Raw genomic sequence first — 22,802 nt, 5'->3', positions numbered from 1 at the left:
AAAAGAATCCACCTGCCAATGCAGGGGACACGGTTTTGATCCCTGGTCCAGGAAGATCCCACATGCCGCGGAGCGACTAAGCCCGTGCGCCACAACTACTCAGCCTGCACTCTAGAGCCCGTGAGCCACAACTACTGAGCACACATGCCGCAACTACTGAAGCCCACGTGCCTAGAACCCGTGCTCCGCAACGAGAAGCCACCACAATGAGAAGCCCGTGCACATTGCAACCAAGAGTAGCCCCTGCTCGCCGCAACTAGAGAAAGACCGCGCGCAGCAACAAAGACCCAACATAGCCATAAATAAATAAATTAATAAATAAATTTTTAAAAAAATTATTTTCACTGGATATGGAAAAAATACATTGTTTACTCATTCTCTCTTCCCTCTGATAACACACACATTGGACTTTTTATATTGTCCCATAAGTCCTTGGAGCTCTTAATTATTTATTTTTCAGTATTTTTTTCTCTTTGTTCTTCAGATTGGATATTCAAGCTCACTGGGTCTTTCCTCTGTTATCCAAAATTTACTGTCAAATCTACCCAGTGAATTTTTTATTTCAGATATTGAATGTTTCAGTTCTAGAATTTCCATTTAGTTCTTTTTTATAGTCCTTATCTTTTTACTCATTGTGAGCATATTTTCTTTACTTCCTTGAACATGATTATAAAAGTTTTGAATCCCTGTATGCTAATTTCAACATTTGCGTCTTCTCACCATTGGTCTCTGTTCATTGTCTTTTCCCTTGAGAATGGATATTCAAACTGTATCCTGGACCTTGTAAATGCTATGTTGTAGAGATTCTGGATTTTGTTATATTTTGAGAGAGAGTGTGTGTGTTTTAACCAGCAACTAATTTGATTGAACTTGAACTGTAAACGCTATCTCTTGAATGGTTGCTCAAATGTCAATTCAATTCTTTTGTTCTTAGCTCAAGTCTGTCCGATGCATATGTATGTGGTTCAGGAGCTGACCAGAGATTTGGCCAGAGTTTGTACACAGAATTAAGAGTATTCCCTCTGTGACTCTCTCCCTCCTGAGATGCCACTCTCCCCTCTACAGCACCTGGGGTTTCCTTCAACTTTATCCTGTGGTCCTTTACACCAGAAAGAAAGCAAATATTCTCTCTGTTTTAGTTACTCCATGCAGTGCTGACTGAGGCTTCTCTTAATTCAGAAAGCTTTGAAAATGAATAACTTACCCTGATGTCCCTTTTTTTCTTGAGTGTTGACTCCTCTCCAAAATCTCTGTGCTTTTGTATTTTGTCCAGTTTATAGTAATCTGTGGGAAGATTGAGTCTGTTAGGAGTTACTCAACCAAACACTTATGGACTATTCTTATTTTGAATTATATGCTTAGGATAATTATCAGGATTGTGACTTATGAAAAACAAAGCGTAAAATTTTCATGCTTCATGTTTTTCTTGTTCATAAATATTTCTTATTAAATATTAATGAATATTTAGAGAGACTCCTTTAAATTTGTTTCTTTTTTTCATTGCTTTGGCTGAAATAGTTTATCTAATATTTTATTTTCTTTGATTTTTCTCTCCTACAATTAATTTACTTTCTGGAAGTTTCATTTAGCATATGCTTGCTTTAAATAAAGATTCATATTTAAAAAAAACATAGTGTTAACATTTATTTTAAATTGTGGAGGATAGAACATGGGAGAAGATATTTCTATCTGTCTGAATTCTCATCCTAAGTAAGCAGATGCCCTAGGATGCTGGGCCATAGAAAAGAACATTCTATGCTTATTAAAAACTAAATTATAGAAGAATATTTAGTGATTTGGAAAACAGTTCATGGTATACTGCAAAATACAGCTGATTAAAAGAAGTATGATCTCATTTCTGTTAAAAAAAAAAAAAGGTGGGGAGGGTATAAATGTGGGATCAGTGGTTGGACTCCACGGGTACAGTCCACAGACTAAGTCATAGTTCCCTAAAGCTCACACAAGGTGCCCACGGTGACTTGGTCTCAGAGCCTTCCAGCTCCATCCTCAAAGGTTGTTGAGCCTAGAAACCTCTACCCTTTACATTCACACATTTGCTGTGGCCTCATGATGGGCAGAATGTGTTTCCATGTCCCAAAAGAAAAGAACTTCCTTCTAAATTCTGGAGACCAGAATTTCTTCTCTTTTCCTCCTTGTTCATCCCTACTCTGGCTTGGCCCATATCAATTGTTTTTCCTAACCCTAGACTTGAGAGATTTGGGGTTTGTGTTCCTTTTTTCCTCAGAATGCCATGCATTTCTATGTGAACTTCTCCCTCCTCATTTGAGACTAGCTCTCATACCAAGTGATGAGGCAGTTTGCATTAAATAAAAGGCCTTTTTATACCCTTTAACCAGGTGGTGAGAACCTGTAGACCCTACATTTGCATCACCAAATTTGGACTTATAATGACATATCAAGAGATTCAGTTTTGTTACTTAATACAAACATTTCTATGTTTCATATCAATCAGCCATAATAATTCTACATAAAATACAATCCACAATCCAATAACCTAAAACCATAATCATTTATTTTTCACTATGTATTTTCAGATTGGCTGAAATTTAAGCTTTAATCAGAAGGTTGGGTCTATGTTCGTCTACTATTTCTCATTCTCCTTGGACCAGAGCTTACTCAAAATATACTATTCACATGGCAAAAGGTAGCAGTACAAAGAGAAAAGGCCCAATTTTACCAGCCCATTTTAAGCCTTCCCTTTCATTATTTTCACCCTCAACCCACTGGCCAAAGCAAGTCATATGCCTAAGCCCAAAATCAAGGTGCTCGGAATACATTCTATCCATCATAAGGCCATAGCAAGGGGTGAATGTAAAATACTCCTACAGGACAGTGAATAATTGGGACCAATAATTCAATCTATCACACTCAGAGTACAATATTTGTGAGTTTTTTACACATGGTTTTCCAATTTAAGTTAAGAGTCACTAGCTATTAGAGCAGACTTTATGGGCAAATAGCCTTGGGTTTGGATCTTTACTCCAGCACTTTGCTGGCTATGAGAACCTGAGAAAATTACCTCATCTCTCTGAATCATGGTTCCCCATAAATCATCCACAATTCCATCACCCAGATTTAAACCCTGTAAATATTTTGGTGTGTTAATTTTTTCTAAGCATATATTAATTTTCCCCACAAATTTGGAATAATATAATGTTTAAAAAAATTCTACTTCAAAATAGCGTTTTGCCAGATCAAAAAATTTTTTGAAAGAACAAATTTTTTCTACTCCCCTCCTCAATTCCTGTCAGAGTTCAGGTCCTGGTGGTGGTAGAGGAAGGGATGTCTCAGACTGTGCTCATGTCAGAACCACATGGAAACATAGGTAAAAATATGGATTATAAAGTCCCCCAGGCTTGCAAAGACAGAAACCGTGGAGCTGGGCCTCTGGGGTAAGACCTTTCCCCATTCTGGGCTTATTTTCATAGGCAATGGATGGGGTTAAATTCCTAAAGGGACCCAAGCCATTCTGGCTTTCCATCTTGGAAGTCATGGACACTCAGAATGATTATCCAAATGTTTTAAACTGACTGCCAGTTCAGGAAAAAGCATACTTTTTAAAATGCTGCATAATTTTTATCATATGGATGTCACAATTTATTTTCCTTTTGCTGGGCATTCAGGTTGTTTTCAATCTGTCACTATCTCAAATAAATAATGTTGTAATAAACATGCATAAATCTTTGACCACGTTTATGATTATTTCCAGTGGAAAGATTCCTAGAAATGTGATCCCTGAAGCAAAGGGTAGAAACATTTTGAAGGCTCTTGACAAGTACTATATTGCCAAATTTCTTGACAGACAGGTTATACTAATTTATTCTCACACTAGCATAATCTTTAGAAGGAGTTAATGCTTTTAGATGAAACTCCAAAGTGATTGTTTTCACTTAGAGTGAGAATGTGAAACTGTCACAGAAGAGAACAAATGTGGAACACTTAAATATAAATTTCTTTTAAAAGTGAAGTTGGAGGAAGCAACAAAATTTTTGGATATGAAAGATGATCTAATTTTCTTTAAATATGCAAAAATTGACGTCCTATAGAATAGCGCTCACAGAAAGCAAACCGCAAGGCTAAGGAAACCTTGCAAATAATCTTCAGAGATTTCCAGGTAAAGAAAAATCTGAATGACAAATGGAAGAGAAAACAGGAAATAAACCAGAATTTTTGCCAATTCACTTCTAAGAGAGAAAAAGAAACAAAAAGACAAAATGAGTTCAAGCTAGAAAATAACATAAGAACAATATAGAGGGGTTTAAAAAACATATTGAAGGGAGAAATATTAGGGGGAAATGCCTGTGTTCTAATCAAAATTCTGGAGACACACAGAGGTGATCCTACAAGACTTTGAAATCACCCCTTAAACTGACACTGATGTAGAGGGTGAAAACACTGAAGATGAAGCTCGCAGTGGTGCTCAGAGGGCAGCCTATAGACACCCCCCACTCCCCCAATCAGCTAACCCAAATGTCATCTGGGCTCTGCTAGCCCTGTCATCTATAGATCAGATGGGCTTAAGCTCCACTGTGCCCAGCCAAGGTCCATAGCTCTACCAAGCCTTCTGCTGATTTATGAGGGTATATTGTTCGGAGGGCCTTTCTGCCTCCCAGCTCTGGATGGCTTTTCTAAGACCATCTCTGTTCCCCAATGTGGCCATATGGTTCCTTATTCCTCTTCCAACAAACCTCCACTCATGCAGACCATTAGTGTGTTCACGTTTTCTAAGACATGTGGGTCTTGGGGAAGGGTCACATTGCCCATTAAGACACAAAGCACTTAAAATTACATTTTAGGCTTCCTGGTTCATGACCTTTTGATCATTCCTTACTGGAGGTTTCTCACTGGCTTTTACCCCATGCAGGGCCTTTACTCTGGCAATCTCTTAGCCACCCCCCTCCTCTTCTCACTCCTCCACCCTATAAAGAGCACCTCCTCCCCAACCCAGCCCCCAAGAAAAATTAATTTCCTGCTTCTGCAAGTGCAGCCTTTTGGTTCTTCTTGGTTGCCTGAGCCCTAGCCAGCCCTTATGCCCTAGGGGCTTATGATGGTATTTCCTGAAACAAAGACAGCTACTCTCCCAAAAATAATTCTGCTAATAGATCTTACCACTGAAAGACACCCTTACAAGGTGATTAGAACCAGCATTCTGCCTTCAGCAGGTAATTGAGAGTCAGAGATTAAGTGAATTGCCCCAAATTCATTAAAGTGAAGTAGCAAGGAGGACTAGACTCCAGGTTTTCTATTTCTAAAGCTGTGCCTTTTCCACGTCAAATTTACGTTAACCCCGTGATGGTGGCCATTCTTTTGTTTCTGATACGAGTTAATAACTTACTTCAGAAAGACTGCTTTGGTCTCTTATCAAAAGCAGCATCTTTGTCACCGTTCTTTGTGCCTTTTGTTTTGGGCAACAGTTTTTAGGAGTAACTGAGTTGGACAATTCAAAATTCTTTACTGCTGGATTAAGAAAGTCAGAGAACTGTTAGAGTGAATAGTATCATTAACTTGTAGGTACAGTAACTACCCCCTCAACCATACCTCCTTCCTTTCTCTCAGAAAACACAGACCAGATGAAAAATCTTAAATAGAACTGGGTATAATGCTAGTTTTAAAATTGAATCATATTTCCCACTGACTTCCATTATTAATTTGATCATGTCTTATCACAGAAAAAAGTTTTGCCTGTAAGACAAATAACGTTTAAGACAGCAATAAGATTTCACAAACTAGTCTTTTAAAAAATAATTAAAGGGACTTCTCTGGTGGCACAGTGGTTAAGGATCTGCCTGCCAATGAAGCGGATACGGGTTCAAGCCCTGGTCCGGGAAGATCCCACATGCCTCAGAGCAACTAAGCCCTTGTGCCACAACTACTGAGCCTGTGCTCTAGAGCCCGTGAGCCACAACTACTGAGCCTGTGTGCTGCAACTACTGAAGCCCGCATGCCTAGAGCCCGTGCTCCGCAACGAGAAGCCACCGCAATGAGAAGCCCACGCACCGCAATGAAGAGTAGCCCCCGCTCACCGCAGCTAGAGAAAGCCTGTGTGCAGCAACGAAGACCCAACGCAGCCAAAAATAAATAATTAATTAATTAAAAAAAATAATTCAAACTAACCACAAAGTACAGTTACTTTACTGAACCAAAACCAAATTGGTACTTTATGAAGCTTCACAAACTCTCCCTCTTCAGACTGAAGCTCAGTAAAAAAGATGCTCCCTGTCATCCTGCCTGTTCCATTCAGTCATCTGAGTCCAGCATGAGTCCAGGATAAATTCCCTTGGAGACTGTGGTAGGAGTTAGCTACTTATTTCATCGACTTGGTGGAGGCTGCTAATAGCTGTTATTTTTTTTTAAAACGGTAACAAAGATAAAAAAATTTTATAAGCAGCTGCATGTGTGTTATTTAAAACTGTCCATCTGAATAATGGCAAACTTCTGACAAAAACCACAATTTTTGTTTTGGCATCGTACTTATATAGCTGTTCTTTTTGACAGTAATCAGATAATCAGATCAGCTGCTTCTGAAGACCACTTCTGGTCTTGTGAAAAATGTCTTTCATGCAAAGGAGGGTGATTTTTTTTTTTAAAAGATGATCCAGGAGGGTATATATCCAATTTGTCTAAAACAGGGAAAAGATTACATAGGTAAATGAAAAAATTAGAGGTGTCTGGGATATAAAAATAGATATCTCCCATTAAAACCAGAATTGAATGTGACCATTATAATATCAGTGGTCACTGGTTTTTTAAGATTTAGAAAAGAAAATCTCAAAAACCAATTATCAGATGTGGTAATGATCCTAAAACAAATTACTGCGGCAAATGGCATCTTGTTCAATATGGTGGCGACTATAGGAATTTCATAAAAACATATAACTTCTCTGAGGCTTATTCACTTGCACAATACAGTAATATTTTCAGCCATGCCTCCTTCCTCTTCTCAGCAATGCTGTAAGAACCAGAGGTAATTTCTCTGGCTTTGAACAAAAGGACTCACCAGTTTTATTTTACCTTGTACTAGGCAGTTATTTATTGTGCCTTCTCTATCAACATTACCAGAAAATACCAACAATGCTGGACTTCTAGAAATTCTGCTTAGGTTTATTTTAAAGTCATGTGATTAAGTTTAATACTTTATTTGGGTAAAACTGCTAATTAACAACTCTGGTTTGGGGATAATAGGTCTATTTCTTCCTTTGACACTCTCCCCTATCTCCACTTCCCCCCTTGCTTTTGGTGTATTTGGTAGAGAAAAGGTTAAAATTAAATCTATATTGGTACAACCACTATGGAGAACAGTATGGAGGTTCCTTAAAAAACTAAAAATAGAACTACCATATGATTCAGCAATCCAACTCCTGGGCATATACCCAGAGAAGACCATAATTCGAAAAGATTCATGCATCCCAATGTTCATTGCAGCACTATTTACAATAGCCAAGACATGGAAGCAACCTAAATGTCCACCAACAGAGGAATGGATAAAGAAGATGTGGTACATATATACAATGGGATACTACTCAGCCATAAAAAACACCAAAATAATGCCATTTGCAGCAACATGGATGGACCTAGAGATTATCATACCAAATGAAGTAAGTCAGACAAAGACAAATATATGATATCACTCATATGTAGAATCTAATTTTAAAATGATATAAATGAACTTATTTACAAAATAGAAACAGACTCACAGATTTCAAAAACAAACTTATGGTTACCAAAGGGGAAACGTGGCAGGGAGGGATAAATTAGGAGCTTGGGATTAACATACACACACTACTATATAAAATAGATGACCAACAAGGACCTACTGTATAGAACAGGGAACTCTACTCAATATTCTGTAATAACCTATATGGGATAAGAATCCGAAAAAAATGAATATATGTATATGTATAACTGAATCACTTTGCTGTACATCTGAAACACGACATTGTAAATCAACTATACTCCAATAAAATAAAAAAAGAATATGAACTTATGTTCTTTGATATAGAAAGATGTCTACAAAATATTAAGGAAAAGAATGCTACAAAAGAAAAAGGATGTTATAAAATAACAGGCATGTATGTTGCACAAAATTGGCTTGTATAAAATTATGTGTGTTTCCGATATATTTATGACTTATGTATCTGGTTGGCCAAAAAGTGCCTTTGGCTTTTAAGTAAAAATAAAAGACATTTTTCATTTTCACCAAGAACTTTATTGAACAACGTATTCATCCTTTTGTTCCACTACCTTCTGCCATTTTTCAGGCAACTTCATAATTCAATCTTCCCGCCACTACCTTCTGCCATTTTTCAGGCAACTTCACAATTCTGTCTTCCCGAAACATCTTATCTTTTTGAGCAAAGAACTGTTCCAGGTGCCTTTTACAGTCTTCCAGGGAATTGAAATTTTTTCAATTAAGAGAATTTTGTAAAGACCTAAATAAATGGAAATCCGAAGGTGCAACATCTGGTGAATACAGCGGATGAATCAGAACTTCCCAGCCAAGCTGTAACAGTTTTTGCCTGGTCATCAAAGAAACATGCAGTCTTGCATTATCCTGATGGAAGATTATGTGTTTTCTGTTGACTAATTCCGGATGCTTTTTGTCAAGTGCTGCTTTCAGTTGGTCTAACTGGGGGCAGTACTTGTTGGAATTAATCATTTGGTTTTCTGGAAGGAGCTCATAATAGAGGACTCCCTTCCAATCCTACCACATACACAACAACACCTTCTTTGGATAAAGACCAGCCCTTGGTGTGGCTGGTGGTCGTTAACTTCGCTTGCCCCACGATCTCTTCCATCCCACATTATTGTACGGTATCCACTTTTCATTGTCCGTCACAATTTGTTTTAAACACAGAATGTTTTCGTTACATTTAAGTAGAGAACTGCATGCAGAAATACAGTCAAGGTTTTCTTCTCTTAATTTATGTGGAACCCAAACATCAAAGCGATGAACATAACCAAGCTAGTGCAAATGATTTTCAGCACTTGATTTGGATATTTTGAGTATGTCAGCTATCTCTGCGTGGTATAACGTTGATTGTTCTCAGTTAATGTCTTGATTTGATCGCTATCAACTTCAACTGGTCTATCTGACTGTGGAGCATCGTCCAGCGGGGAATCTCCAGCGTGAAACTTCGCAAGCCACGTTTGACACGTTCAATCAGTCACAGCACCTTCTCCATATACTGCACAAATCTTTTTTTGTGTGTTTCAGTGGCATTTTTACCTTTCTTGCAATAATAAAGCATAATATGCCAAAAACGTTGCATTTTTCTTCCATCTTCAATATTAAAATGGCTACACAAAAATTCACTCATTTTGATAATTCTTTTTTTTTTTTTTTCTGTGGCACGCGGGCCTCTCACTGCTGTGGCCTCTCCCGTTGCGGAGCACAGGCTCCGGACTCGTAGACCCAGCGGCCATGGCTCATGGGCCCAGCCACTCCGTGGCATGTGGGATCCTCCCGGATCGGGGCATGAACCCGTGTCCCCTGCATCGGCAGGCAGACTCTCAACCACTGAGCCACCAGGGAAGCCTGATAATTCTTTTTTTCAATGCACGCTGATAGGACAGTCGTCACAAAGACTCTTAACAAAATTGTTTCGAATGAAGTTAAAGACAACTAAGTGCTACTAGAGCCATCTTACAGAAAAAACAGAGTGAACCTTTTGGCCAACCCAATATACGTGTGTGTATGGATAAAGAGATACCTAGAAGAATGTTAATCAAAATATTTTTTCTCTATCATAATGTTAAATAATAGTGTCCTTTTGATAAAATAAAAAATAAATAAATCTATATTAATATTCCTAAGCACCTTCTTTGGAGCTGGCACAGATGTTTCAGAAGCACACAGGCAAATTTTAAGTGCCCAGTGAAGGGGGCCTAATAGAACTGAGCAACCACAACCAACTTCATTTCTCTAAATGACCTGCTGGTTTTGTCTAAGTCAAGTTCTTGGCCTTTCTAGGTTTAATGGCCATCCCTTGCCCGGGATCTCAGATAGTCTCATTTCACTCTGCTAGTGAATCAGATTTAGCTCTGGGCATCACACACTTGCATATGCAATGGTGAGTGATCAGAATGGTAAAGGGGGGGGGCCTGTTGAATGATTGGGGGAGAGGCTCTGAAAGAACTGGGAGGCCTGCTAGTTGATAACACTGAAGGGCAGGGGAGGAGACGGTTCTGTGTAGCTCCACAAAGCATCACCACGAAGAATAGCGTTGCCTTGCCTCCCTGAGCCTCAGATTCTTCATTCATAATATAAGTTGGTGTGCTTGAAGATTCTGAAGATTTCTTTTAGCTCTAGATTGTTTTGAGTCTCTAGTTAGTGGGGAAAGTGATTTCAGCTCAATTCAAGGAAAAGCTTTCTTCTAATCAACCAATCTTCTGATAACAGGCAGCTTCAGAACTCAATGGTGTTGAGCTCTCTGTTAATGTGGGTAGAGTCAGGGTGGGCATCCACCCTAAAGCCTGTGGCAGAATCTCCTGCATTTGCTGGCAAGATGGACCAGATTACTAGTAAGGTCCTTTCCAACTCTGTCCAGAAACTTTTGTTTCAAGTAGCTGCCAGGAGAGCAACTCCCACTGGAGTGACTCTAAAGGGCTCAAAGTCAAGAAACCAGTGGGAAAAGGGAGAGCCTAGAGTCTGCAGTAACATCCTAACCTGCTATCTACTGAGTGACAGGCCTCATGCCAGGTACTTGACATACAGCATCTTTAACTCTCACAGCAACTCCATGAGGTAGGTATTATTCTCGTAGGTATTATTCTTCTTTTGCAAAGTGGAATTGAGACTCAGAGATGCTAAGTAACTTTATTTAGGTCACACAGCTAGTAAGTGAATGTTAGGAAATTCAATTCTAGGTCTACTGACTTCAGTATAGCACTTCCCACAATGCTTTCCTGTCTCAGAGGAGCAGGGTGCAATTCAAGGAGGCAAAGAGCATGGAGAAGGGGTATAACATCAAGGAAGCCAAATGCAGTATAAATTAGAAACCATGAACTAAAGACTTCCATTGCCTCTGGGCAGGAAGGGAGTGTTCACTTACAGGATGAGTTTGAGAGGCCACTGTACCAACAGTGGATATTCAACTGTAAAACAAGAGGCTTATGGTGTTTCTGCTGACATGACTGTTTTGAATTGAATGTTTATGTCCCCCTCTAGAGAATCTTCCAGGATTTTTCTTTTTTTTAAAAATTTTATTTAGGCTTCCCTGGTGGCGCAGTGGTTGCGCGTCCGCCTGCCGATGCAGGGGAACCGGGTTCGCGCCCCGGTCTGGGAGGATCCCATGTGCCGCGGAGCGGCTGGGCCCGTGAGCCATGGCTGCTGAGCCTGCGCATCCGGAGCCTGTGCTCCGCAACGGGAGAGGCCACAACAGAGGGAGGCCCGCATACCACAAAAAAAAAAAAAAAAAAATTATTTATTTTTGGCTGCGCCGGGTCTTTGTTGCTGTGTGCAGGCTTTCTCTAGTTGTGGTGAGCTGGGGTTACTCTTCATTGCAGTGCGTGGGCTTCTCATTGCGGTGGCTTCTCTTGTGGCGGATCACAGGCTCTAGGCGTACAGCGTGCAGGCTCAGTAGTTGTGGCACGCAGGCTCTAGGGCACGCAGGCTTCAGTGGCTGTGGCGCGCGGGCTCAGTAGTTATGGCTCACAGGCTCTAGAGCGCAGCTCAGTAGTTGTGGTGCTTGGTCTTAGTTGCTCCGTGGCATGTGGGATCTTCCCAGACCAGGGATCGAACCCGGGTCCCCTGCATTGGCAGGTGGATTCTTAACCACTGCACCACCAGGGAAGTCCCCTTCCAGGATTCCCTTACTGGGAATATTCTTGATCCCTCTTCAGGCATTTATCACTTTTCAACCTTTATTATAATTATTTGAATCATGTTCCCTTAGACCATAGATTTATTGACTAAAGTTGTTTTTTATTATTATTTTATTGTTTTATTATATGCCTTTGCCCTCTGCCTTCTGCTTTGGTTCAGCTATTAGATGGCACTGGGAAGAGAGGGAGAAGAGTAAGATGATAATTATTCCCTCCCTGTCATGCTCTCAACCTGTCGTGCTGCAGTGAGTAGTAACTGTGTTCAACCCAAGCCCAAGGTTTCTATTGGGCTGTCCTCTCCTACAGTTCTCTCGGTTCCTTTAAATTGTCCCTTCCTTCTGTCACTCTTTAGGCCAAGCAGTGGTAATGGTTCCCTGTTGCTGCTAGTGGTAGGGTGCTGCACCAGGCCTTGTTTATGTCCTTTTACCCCACCCACACCTCTAAATAGCACTTTTACTAATATTCACAATCACTCTGATTGAGTGTGCCATCTGTTTCCTACCAGGACCCTGACTAATATATGTACTAAAAGCCTCCTTAAAAAAAAAAAAAAAATCCTCTCACTCCTGTAGCTCTTTCCCTTGGCATTTATCTATGTATTTCTAACTAATCTGCCTGTACCATTCCTTGCCTTACCAATTTTAGCCATTATCTATTGACTTCCCATTGAGGTCAATGACCTTTGGCTCTTCCCCATCTCCTCTCTCCAACACAGTTAGAACCCAGTGGTTTTTTAAATTAAATTAGATTGGTGAGTGGAAATATAGCCTTTGTTCTTAGATAGGATGATTTAACATCATAAAGATGCCTGTGACCTCTAAGTTAATTTATAATGTAATGTGATCTGAATAAAATACCAACAACTTTTTATGGAGCTTGACAAGCTGATACCAAACTTCATTTGGAAAAACAAACAAGAATAGACAGGAAAACAGAAAAAAATTTTTTTAAAAACTAAAAAAAGAAAGAAAGAAAGGAAGAAAAAAGCTACAAGGGGGACTAGGCATACCGGACATGAAACATACTATAAAGCCTTTATAATTAAACAGTGGGGTATGGAGACATGAATAGATAGAGCAGTAGAAAAGAAAGTCCAGAAATAGAACCAAATACATATGAAACTTTAGTGTGTGATAAAGGAGGCATATCAAAATACCTGGGCTGAAGGACTTTTAAATAAATACTACTGGAAAAACTAGTTAGCTCTTTAGGGGGAAAAAAGGTAAAATTAGACCCATACCTCATACCACACACAAGAATAAATTCCAAATGGATCAGGGATCTAAATTAAAAAATGAAACCACACAAGTCCTATTTAAAAAACAAAAAAAATGAGTGAATTCCTCTTTAACCTGGGTGTAGAGAAAAGCTTTCTAACTATAACTCAAAATCAAATGGAATGAAAGAAAATATTGATAAACTCGATTGCATAAAACTTTGCATGGGAAAAGTAACATCATAAACAAAGTCAAAAGACAATTAAAACCTGGGAGAAAATATTTATAACATGTATCACAGATAAAGGGCTTATATCCTTAATATTTAAGTAACTCATAAAAATTAGGCAAAATATAGATCAAAATCCAATAGAAGAATGGACAAAAGACATGAGCAGAAAATGTACCAAAAAAGGAAATAAAGATGATCCTTAAACATATGAAAAGAAGTTTCTTCTCATTCATAATAAGAGAAATACAAATTAAAACTACACTGATATATCATCTCTCACCAATCAGGTTGGAAAAAATTAAGAATATAATCACACACCTTGTTGGCAGGCTGTATACACTGCGCTCTTATACACTGCTACTGGGAATGCAAATTGGTATAATCTTTATGGAAGAGAATTTCACAAAATATATTTAAAACATACATGTGTATGCACACATACTCTTTTAACCTAGCAATCCCATTCCTAAGAATTTACCCTGAAGATAAACCTCCAACAGTACAAAAACACACACATAAAAGTTATTCACAGCATCATCGTTTACAAAATTTAAAAATATTGGAAGCCACTGACATGCATATATATGAAACATATGAGTAATATGGTGCTGTTAAAAGAAGAAAAAAAAGAATGAGAAAGATCTCTATGAACTGACATGATTTCCACAATATATTGTTAAGTGAAGATATCAAAGTGCAAAAGAGTATCTGCAGTATGCTATTTTTTTTGTATGAAAAAGGGGGAATAAGAAAACATATGTATAAGTTCATTTGTGCAAAAGGAAACAAAGGAAAGATAAACTAGAGACTAAAAAGACTGGTTACCCTCAGGGGATGTGTGGGGATGGGTTGGATAGAATACAAGGAAGGGGGAGGGATGGAAATCATTTGACTATACCTTCGGTGTTTTGGAACCATGTTATTGTTTTATATATTCAACAACAACAAAAAGAAAAAGAAAATCAACAAAGATGGAGGGAAAAACTAAAATGTACAAAAACAAACTAACCAAATTTCAAATGAATAAGAGAACCAACACTGAAGCGGGAAATAAAACTCAAGTGACTTTTGAACACTGTATTTGGACTGGATACTCTCAGGCTAAACAGAAAAGAACTCTAAACTAATAATAGTTAGAAGCCTAGTTAATAGCCTTCTTTTTTCTCAGAAGTGTGGGTTAGCCATTCTGTGTATTCTATGACTGATCAAATAAGTAAATACATTGTGGATAATGACAACCTGGTTTCTCACAGTTAAAGGAGAGCTACAAATAAGAAAAGTGGGAAGGAGGAGAAATGAACCCTGCAGTGTTTCACTGGAATCAGAGGTATCAGTGTGAACTTGTGATTTTTAATACACATAGTAATAGACAGGTAAAGATAGGTAAATATAGACTGGTATAGATCAGCTTGTGTGTGTATTTACATACATAATCTATTTCCTAGCTCTTTTGGCTGTCAGGGTCTAGAATCAACAATATTCGTGTAGCAATGAGCATATCTGGCATGTAGATCTTGGTTTCTAAATACTGTTCTTTGCTAAAGGAGTACCAGGGCTCCTTGGTAAGTGGCTGATTATAGGACTGAGCAGAGAGAGTACAAACATGGAACAATGTCAGAAGTTTCCATGAGCCAGCTTGAAGAGGCTCTCACTGGTCAAATCTGGGACAGTCTGAGCATCAAAATACTTAATGACAGTAACAGCTTATAACACTTTGAATAAAACAGGAATCCAGTAGTCTACACTGATATAATATATACAGGGGGAGGGGAAAGGAAAGCTCTTCCTTACGGAAGAAGGCCAACTAATAAATATAAAAGGAATCATGAAATTAGAATCACCATTTGGTAACCATAATAATAATCATTAATCTAGTCAAGAAACAACGATATAAAATTTTAAGTAACAGAGTATTTGTATAGTTTCAAGGTATTGTCCCAAGAGATATTAGTAACTTTGCAACAGAGAAACCTGGGTGCACATACACCACCTTCAGCAAATGAACAAAGTTAACATCACGAAAGTTAGTAATGGCACAAATCAGCATCGTGCGCATCTCGATACAATATACAATATCACTCCTGCTGTATTCCTGCAAGAAAACCTATAACTTGAACCTAATCAAGAGGAAACATCAGAAAAACTCAAATTGAGGGGCACCACACAAAATAAGTAGCCTCTTTCTCTACTCTCAATGACCCTCACTGTCATTGACATGACAATGTCAATGTCATGAAAAACAAGGAACGACTGAGGAACTGTTCAGATTAAAGGAGAGTAAAGAGACAAAACAGCCAAATGCAACAAATGATTTGGATTTTCTTTTGCTATAACAAACATCATTGACACAACTGGTGAAATCTGAATCAGGTTTGTGGATAACAGTATTGTTTATTTTTGATCACTACACTGGGGTTATAAACAGACTTTTTTAATTTTTAAAGTAGATATAAGCTGAAGTTATTTAGATACAAAGGGACATCCCATCTGCAGTTTACTCTCAAATGGTTCAGAGAAACAGAGAAAAAGATAAAAGAAATATGGTAGAACATCAACAGTTGAGGAATCTGCATAAATGCTATATAGAACTACTTTGTACTATTCTTGCAAACTTCCTATCAGTCCATTTTATATATGTTATATATGTATCTATATATATTTGTATATATATAGATACATATAAGTATGTATATGTATAAACCAGAAAAACTTTTAGTTTTAAAAAATGTAGATCCCTGGGCCCCAGCTTTGAAATTTTCATTCAGGAGTTCGAGGGATGGGTCTTGGGAATCTGTATTTTACAAGTTCTTCTGGTGATTACCATGCTTAATTTAGTTTGAGAATCATTCTGGGCCAGACAGAGCAACAAAAATTTTGTTACTGAAGAGGTAAAAAAAGATAACAAACATCCATTTACCTAGCTTTAAAAACAAAAACCAGTTACAATGAAAATTCCATGTGTGCCCCTCCATCTCCTAGTCCCTTTTCTATCCTCCAAGAGGTAACTATTTTTCCAAGTTTGGAGCTTCCCCAGAGATCATCATTATGCCAAATTTGAAGTTTGTCATTCCCATGCATATTTTTATACATTTATACTATACAAATATATCCATATCAGCAATAGAATTCGCTTTGCATGTTTTCAAACTTTAGAAATGGTATCATAAATATTCAATACTTCCTTCTGCAATATAACTTTTCATTCAGCATGATATGAACTGGTTTTTAACTGAAACATATAGCCTATTTCATTTATTTCATCCAGAAGAGTGGGAAAAACCAATGATTCCAGAGAAAACAAATAATATGCATACCCTTTGACCTGATGTGTAATATTCAATTTATGACTATACCCTGATTTATTTTTAAATCCATTTCCGTACTGGTGGACATTTGGGTTCCAGTTTTTCACTATCCCGGTGCTACTGTGAACCTTGTATGTTTCCTTGTGCATATGTAGCTCTTCAGAGGAGAAATTGCTAGGTCAGAGGATGTGCACATTTGTTCATTTTCTCTGGAGTCATCAGTTTTTCCCTCTTCTGGATCCTGCATAGTCAGTCATCCATAGTAACAGGAGAGAAGGCAGAATCTATGGGCACAGGTGCAGGTATGTGGGCAGACATATTGGGGATTTGTTGGAGTGCTCTTCTGATTGCTTCTATTTTCTCAGTGAAATAGAAAGCAAGGTTACCTGCTGAGACTGAGACCTAGAGTGGATGAAGAGCAACTGGAGAGTGTGAAGAGAGATGATACAAGAAAAGGCCATCTAGGAGAATGATTGCCAGGGAGTGCTAAGGGCCTGTATTTTCCATTTTACTAGACATTGACATATTGTTCTTCAGAGTAACTGTATCAATGTATACTCTTGCCAGCAGTGGATGGCTGTTTCTGATGCTCCTAACCTTCACCAATACCTTGCCTCATCATAATTTTACAACTTTTGTCAATTTGATATTTGTGAATAGTTTTAATTTCCCATTACTCATGAGTTGAGCTTACTGCCCATTTGAGCTTCTTCTGTGAATTAGCCCATTCATATTCTCTCCCATTTTCTTAATGGTTGTCTTTTTCTGATTGATTTGTAAGTTCTCTTTTGCAGTTTGGATAATACATCTGTGCTTAAATTATGACTGTACAAATATTTTCACTGTTGAGCCTATGACCATTGCTCCTTTCTAGTATGACCATGTGTTTTTCCTAGAGTTAATGATTTCTTTGTTTTTCCATCTGCCTATTTTCCATATACCTGTGATTTTCTCCAAATGCTCCAACATGCCTGCCATTCTATCAGAAATAATCACTATGGACTCATACATGAGTTCCATTCTTTTGTTCCTTGAAGTCCTCACTTTCCAAGCCATATAGTCTCTTGTTCCAGCTTGTGCTGATTGCTCTCTGAAAGGCTGCATTGCTGGCATTCTGAATCTTCTATTCAGTCTCTTGGGCTGAATTCACTTCCCAAATCCCATGTCTTCTTCTTTCATGGTGTTGCTGGCACTTGTCCTCCAGTAGCTTCCCCCCAAATGGAGGCATGTCTGAATCCTTGCAAGTATTTTTAAATTGATGGTCTAGCTAGGTTTAGAATTCTACACTGGAAATCATTTCCATTTGGTTGTGAAGGCATTGCTCTACTGCCTCCTAGAGTTCTTTGTTTTAGAAATACATTTCCATTCTCTTTCCAAATCCTCTTTATGTGACCTCTTTTCTCCCAGATGCTGGGTTTGTTTGGGTTCTAAGTTTTACAGTGTGTTTTTGCTCTGGGTCTTTTGTGTTGAGCCTTCAGTAAAACCCTTCAATCTGGAGATTCATGTCTTTAATTCTGGAAGGTTCTTGTTTTTGTTGTTGTTTTTCTGGCATTATTTTCTCTGTTCTCTTTTTCTCAAACTTATTCTAAATCCATATTTGGATTTAATTTTAGGTGTGGAGCAGATGCTTTTTTGTGTCTCTGTGCCTTTGCATATGCGATTCTTTCTACCTAGGACGCATTTCCTCTCCCATTCCTTCTCCTATCCTAGAAAATCCCTACTTATCTTTCAAAGTACATTTCCAACTTCAGTTCTTCTATGGTGATCCCCTCTCTGATTTTAGGCTGAATAAGACATCCTCTCCTCCTGTATGCTCACGAAGTCTTTTCTGGCGCCTCTAATGCCAAACTATTATCTGTTTATACATCTGCCTCCTCCATGATCATAAACTCCTTGAGCAGGATGATGTTTATCCATTTCTGGATCCTCAGTGCCTAACACTGTGTAATGCCATGAATGAATGAACAAATTCAACACGAGGTGAAAAATGAACATTTTCTTCCTGCTGTATGTCAAGCACCATGCAAGGTAGGTACCATCTCATACATTTTCACTTAATCCTTAGAGCAAACCTCAGATAATAATGGTTTATGCAACAAATATTACCTGGGCTCCCAGTATGTGCCAGGTTTGATATTGGTGAAAGGATGAAAAAGCCAAGACCTCAAAAAGACTTTTTTTCTAATACAGTTTTTTTAAATTGACATGTAATTCACATATCATAAAATCCATCTGTTCAAAATGTACACCTCAGGGGTATCACCACTAGACAAGATATTTATTTATCTGTATAAAGGAAACGCTGTGTGTATCCTGGGGCCAAGGCAGAAGAGAAAACAGTTTACCAGGGGAAGAAATGCATTCCAGGGAAAGGGAGCAGTATGTGTAAAGGAGTACAGCTCTGAGATGGCCCAGTATTTGGAAAATATGAAAAGTGGAGGGAAGCTGGAGTTTATAGTGAGGAAGTAGGTTGGGCTATTTTACAAATGAGGAATCTGAAGTTCAGAGAGGTGAATTAACTCAACTAAGGTCAAACAATTTCTCTTCTGCCAACTTGGGAAAAAGTATCTAAACAGTTACCCCACCACCAATCATTCCCAACAAGTGGCAGGTGCTGACACCATCAAATACTGTAGTATCAGATACTGAATTGACTCCAAATCCTTCAGCCTTCTAGGAAATAAGCTTCATTTTCTCTCCCAACTCCTTGTGTTACCTAGAACCACTGGCCACAATGAACACCATCATTAGTTGAACAAAAACATTTCCACTGTGGTTTTTTTAGACTCCAAAGGTTAAGGCCACCACAGTGATACTATCAGAAGGTGCTCTGTCCATGGACAAAATACTGGTCATGAAAGTCAAGATGAAGCCTTAATACTTCATGAGCTCTTTGTTAGGCTAACATGTGTTTGCCAATCATATTTCAAGCCCTCTGTATGACCATGAAAGAAGTCTACTTTTCTGGGCTTGTTTTCCTACTTGCAAAGTGACATTAAGAAATCTTGTCCCAGTCACTTTACCACCATCCTGCCCAAAAGAACCATTGGAAAACCATGAGGATCTGTACTGTTTTGAAATTCTTGAGAAAAAGGTCAAAATATGCTTTTAAAAGTAATATGCCTAATATAGGAATTTTCCCAAATTTCTGACCTCAGTGCAACATTCATAAAATTTTTGCTTATTAACCTTAAATTCAGCCCGGATCAATCTCTATTTCATCTCTCTGGGACGGGAGGAGGTATGGGAACTCAGGAGAAAACACGTAGAAGATAAAGTTTCGTCAAGCAGTGGCAATGACTTCTGGATTTCTATTTTGCATTCGGAGGCTGTTCCATTCTCTATCATGTGAAAGAGCAACTCTGCCTTCTAAGATAATGAACTGTGGGTGCTACAAATCAGAGGTGTGGTGGAAACACACCCCCCATCAGTTACCTATCAAGCTCTTCTCCAGCACTATGTTTACAAACCAACAACAGGACACAAGACACAAATTACAGCAAAGACCAGTTATTTTTCAGAAAAAAAAATATGAAAGTGACCTGGTGAAGCAGGGTAGAAGAGTTCACCAGAAGCCAACTCTGCCAAGAATCTTTAGATGCTTGCTACCCACTAGAAAATCAACGCTAAAGTGTTTGCAGGTTTGCAGTAGGACCAAGGAATTGACATGTCGGAAAATATTATACACAAAAGTTTTACTAACCTTTCAGAGACCAATTATCCCTGCCACTCTTGTTTCTCTTTTACAATGTGCAGTTTTGAAATACTGGAAGTAAAATAAAGCAAATAGTATGAAGGTGATCATACCAATTATCTCTTTCCCCACAAGGAAATATTTTAAAGCTCATGAGTTCCTGGGGGAAAGAAAAGAAATAAGCATTAAGTGTGTGTCCACTGTCTCAACACACTACTCAGTTATCCTTTGTGTAGCCTTCACAACAGCCAAGAGTTGGTCACTTTATCCTCTCTTTATGAAGAAACTTAGGCTCAGAGATGCTGGAACACTACATGCCACAACGCTGAGGTCTGAATCCTAATCCGAAAGACCTTCCACCGACCAGTGTTTCGTAGACAAGAATCACCGGGGAGTACTTACAGAAAATACAAAATCCAGGCTCACAATCAGTCTTCAAAGGAAGGGGCCAGGGAACGTGTATTTTTTTTTTTTTTTTTAAAGAAGGCGTGCTCCCTCCACCCACTTAGTCAACAAGAGAGCTTGAGAAAGAGAGTACTTCACGACCCAGCCAGGAGACCATCCCTACCATTTGTGGCTTCTCCAGCAAGAGACCCTCAACGCCCTCAAAATACATAAATACATAAATAAATAAATAAATAACCAACCCACATTTCTCCCGTCAAACTATCACCTCTCCTAAGGCCCCCAGGAGTGCAGATCTTGGAATCTTCTTCTGCCCCTTTGCCTCTGAATCCTGCCCATTTTTTTCTTTCCTGTAGAACTTCATTTCCTGGCTGGGACCACGCTCTAACCATCAGACTTCCAGCCGAGCCCCGGAACTCGCAACCGGTCTCCAGCCTGTCTGGCTCCTTCCCTAGCCCCTCGGCTCGGGCTGCTCTCATCCCAACCCTGCCTCTTCCGTCGGTCACGTTGTTTCCTCCGCTTGGAAGGACCTCTTTCCTCTCCGGGCCCTTCCCAATGCTCGGGGAACTCCTACACCGCCTGAGCGCCTCCACTTCCAGTCACCCTCGCCTCCCACCACCCCGGCGGGGGTACTGAACCCGGCCTCGAAGCCTAGCAGCAAGCGTCGATCCTCCCGGTTGCAGTCCTTGCCCCCTCCTCGCTCGCCTCCCCACCCGCCACCTGGCTTCGCAGCGGTGGCTCGGGAAGCCCTAGGCACTTCCCAGAATAGAGAGCAGCTGCCAACGTCAGGCTGCCGCCGGCCGCGAGGTTCCGGGCGCACGCGGTGCGGGCGGAGGAGACGTTGCTCCGCTCTGGCCTTCCTTCTCCCCTCGCGGGCCGGGAAACTGAGGCCCAAGGCCGGAGCAACTTCCCCGGGGTGCAAGGTCCGTGAGGGCCCGGCCGGTCCTGGGCCCCAAGCGTCCCGACCCCCGTCCGCGCTCCGTCGACCACACGCGCCGCCCGGTTACCCGGGAGAGTGGGGCGGGGAGCGGGTCTCCGAGCGAGCGCTCCGCCCGGGAACGCGCAGGGAGCCGGACTCGGCCAACTCGCCGCGAAAGTTGTGGTCTCCCAGCCTGCCCTCGCTTCTCACCTCCGAGACACACCTTCCAGCCGGCCCTGCAGCCGCGCCCTCACATCCGGTCCACCTTGCGCACACCCCTTTCCACGCTCTCCCACAGCCCCTCGCCCTCCTACGCCTGCGGCTCCCAGCCGCTCCCCCTCGCGCATTCCCACCCGCGCCCGGGGCGCGCCTTCCCCTCCCCGCCGCTCGCCCGGCCTCCGCGCCGCGCCTGCCCGGGGTTCTGGCTCCCGGGAGCCCCAACCCCAGGCCGCGACCCGCTTCCGCCCGCCCGGCGCGGGGCATAAGTCCCGGTAGCCGCGCGGAGCGCTCGGAGCGCGGGGGGCGCGAGGCGAGGGGCGCAGCGGCGCGGGGCGGGGAGGGGGCGCTCGCTCGCTCACTCTCGGCTGCGCACACGCCCGTACAAACTCTCACACAGACACACGCGGGGTGCGCTGCCGCCGCCCGCCGCTGCTCCTCCTCCCGCCACCGCCTTGAGAGGGAGAGAGGGAGGCAGAGAGAGCGCTTTGTCCGCGCGCCGCCGCCCGGCCCGGGACTCTGCCCCGAGGAGGCAGCCGCGCCGAGTCCCCGCCTCCGCCTCTGCCCCCGGGCGGGCCGGGCCGGCCGCGGTGGGGGGAGCCAGGCTGAGGGTGGGGGTGGGTGGCGGGCGGGCGGAGGGCCGAGCCCCCCCCCCCGCCCCGGCCCGCGGGCGGGCCGGGCCGGCCGCGGGGGGGGGGGCCGGGCTGAGGGTGGGGGTGGGTGGCGGGCGGGCGGAGGGCGGGGAGGGGGGGCGGAGGAGGAGGAGGGGAGACGAGGGCAGCGGAGGAGGCGAGGAGCGCCGGGTACCGGGCCGGGGGAGCCGCGGGCTCTCGGGGAAGAGACGGATGATGAACAAGCTTTACATCGGGAACCTGAGCCCCGCCGTCACTGCCGACGACCTCCGGCAGCTCTTCGGGGACAGGAAGCTGCCCCTGGCGGGACAGGTCCTGCTCAAGTCCGGCTACGCCTT

The 22,802-nt window shown here is 41.3% G+C and overlaps 1 long non-coding RNA gene across 4 annotated transcripts in view; it reads right to left on the bottom strand.

Moving 5' to 3' along the window:
• Positions 1–22,802, bottom strand: part of LOC114486575 (uncharacterized) — a 65,602-nt gene that overhangs the window by 39,849 nt on the left and 2,951 nt on the right. For 2 of the 4 annotated variants that reach the window (XR_003680548.2, XR_008617118.1), the window contains exons 1-2: positions 5,357–5,466; positions 1,205–1,284 (exon numbers count right to left, since the gene is read on the bottom strand). This is a non-coding gene — a long non-coding RNA (uncharacterized lncRNA). Of the gene's footprint in view, positions 1–1,204; positions 1,285–5,356; positions 5,467–20,301; positions 20,365–21,826; positions 21,889–22,802 lie in introns of those variants that run through there. The other 2 variants (XR_008617117.1, XR_008617119.1) reach the window with 2 other exon arrangements.

This window comes from Physeter macrocephalus, chromosome 1, assembly GCF_002837175.3.
Source record: "Physeter macrocephalus isolate SW-GA chromosome 1, ASM283717v5, whole genome shotgun sequence".
Classification (NCBI taxonomy): Eukaryota; Metazoa; Chordata; class Mammalia; order Artiodactyla; family Physeteridae; genus Physeter; species Physeter macrocephalus.
Note: the sequence above shows the minus strand (reverse complement) of the source record. Positions and strands in the feature narration are given on the sequence as shown.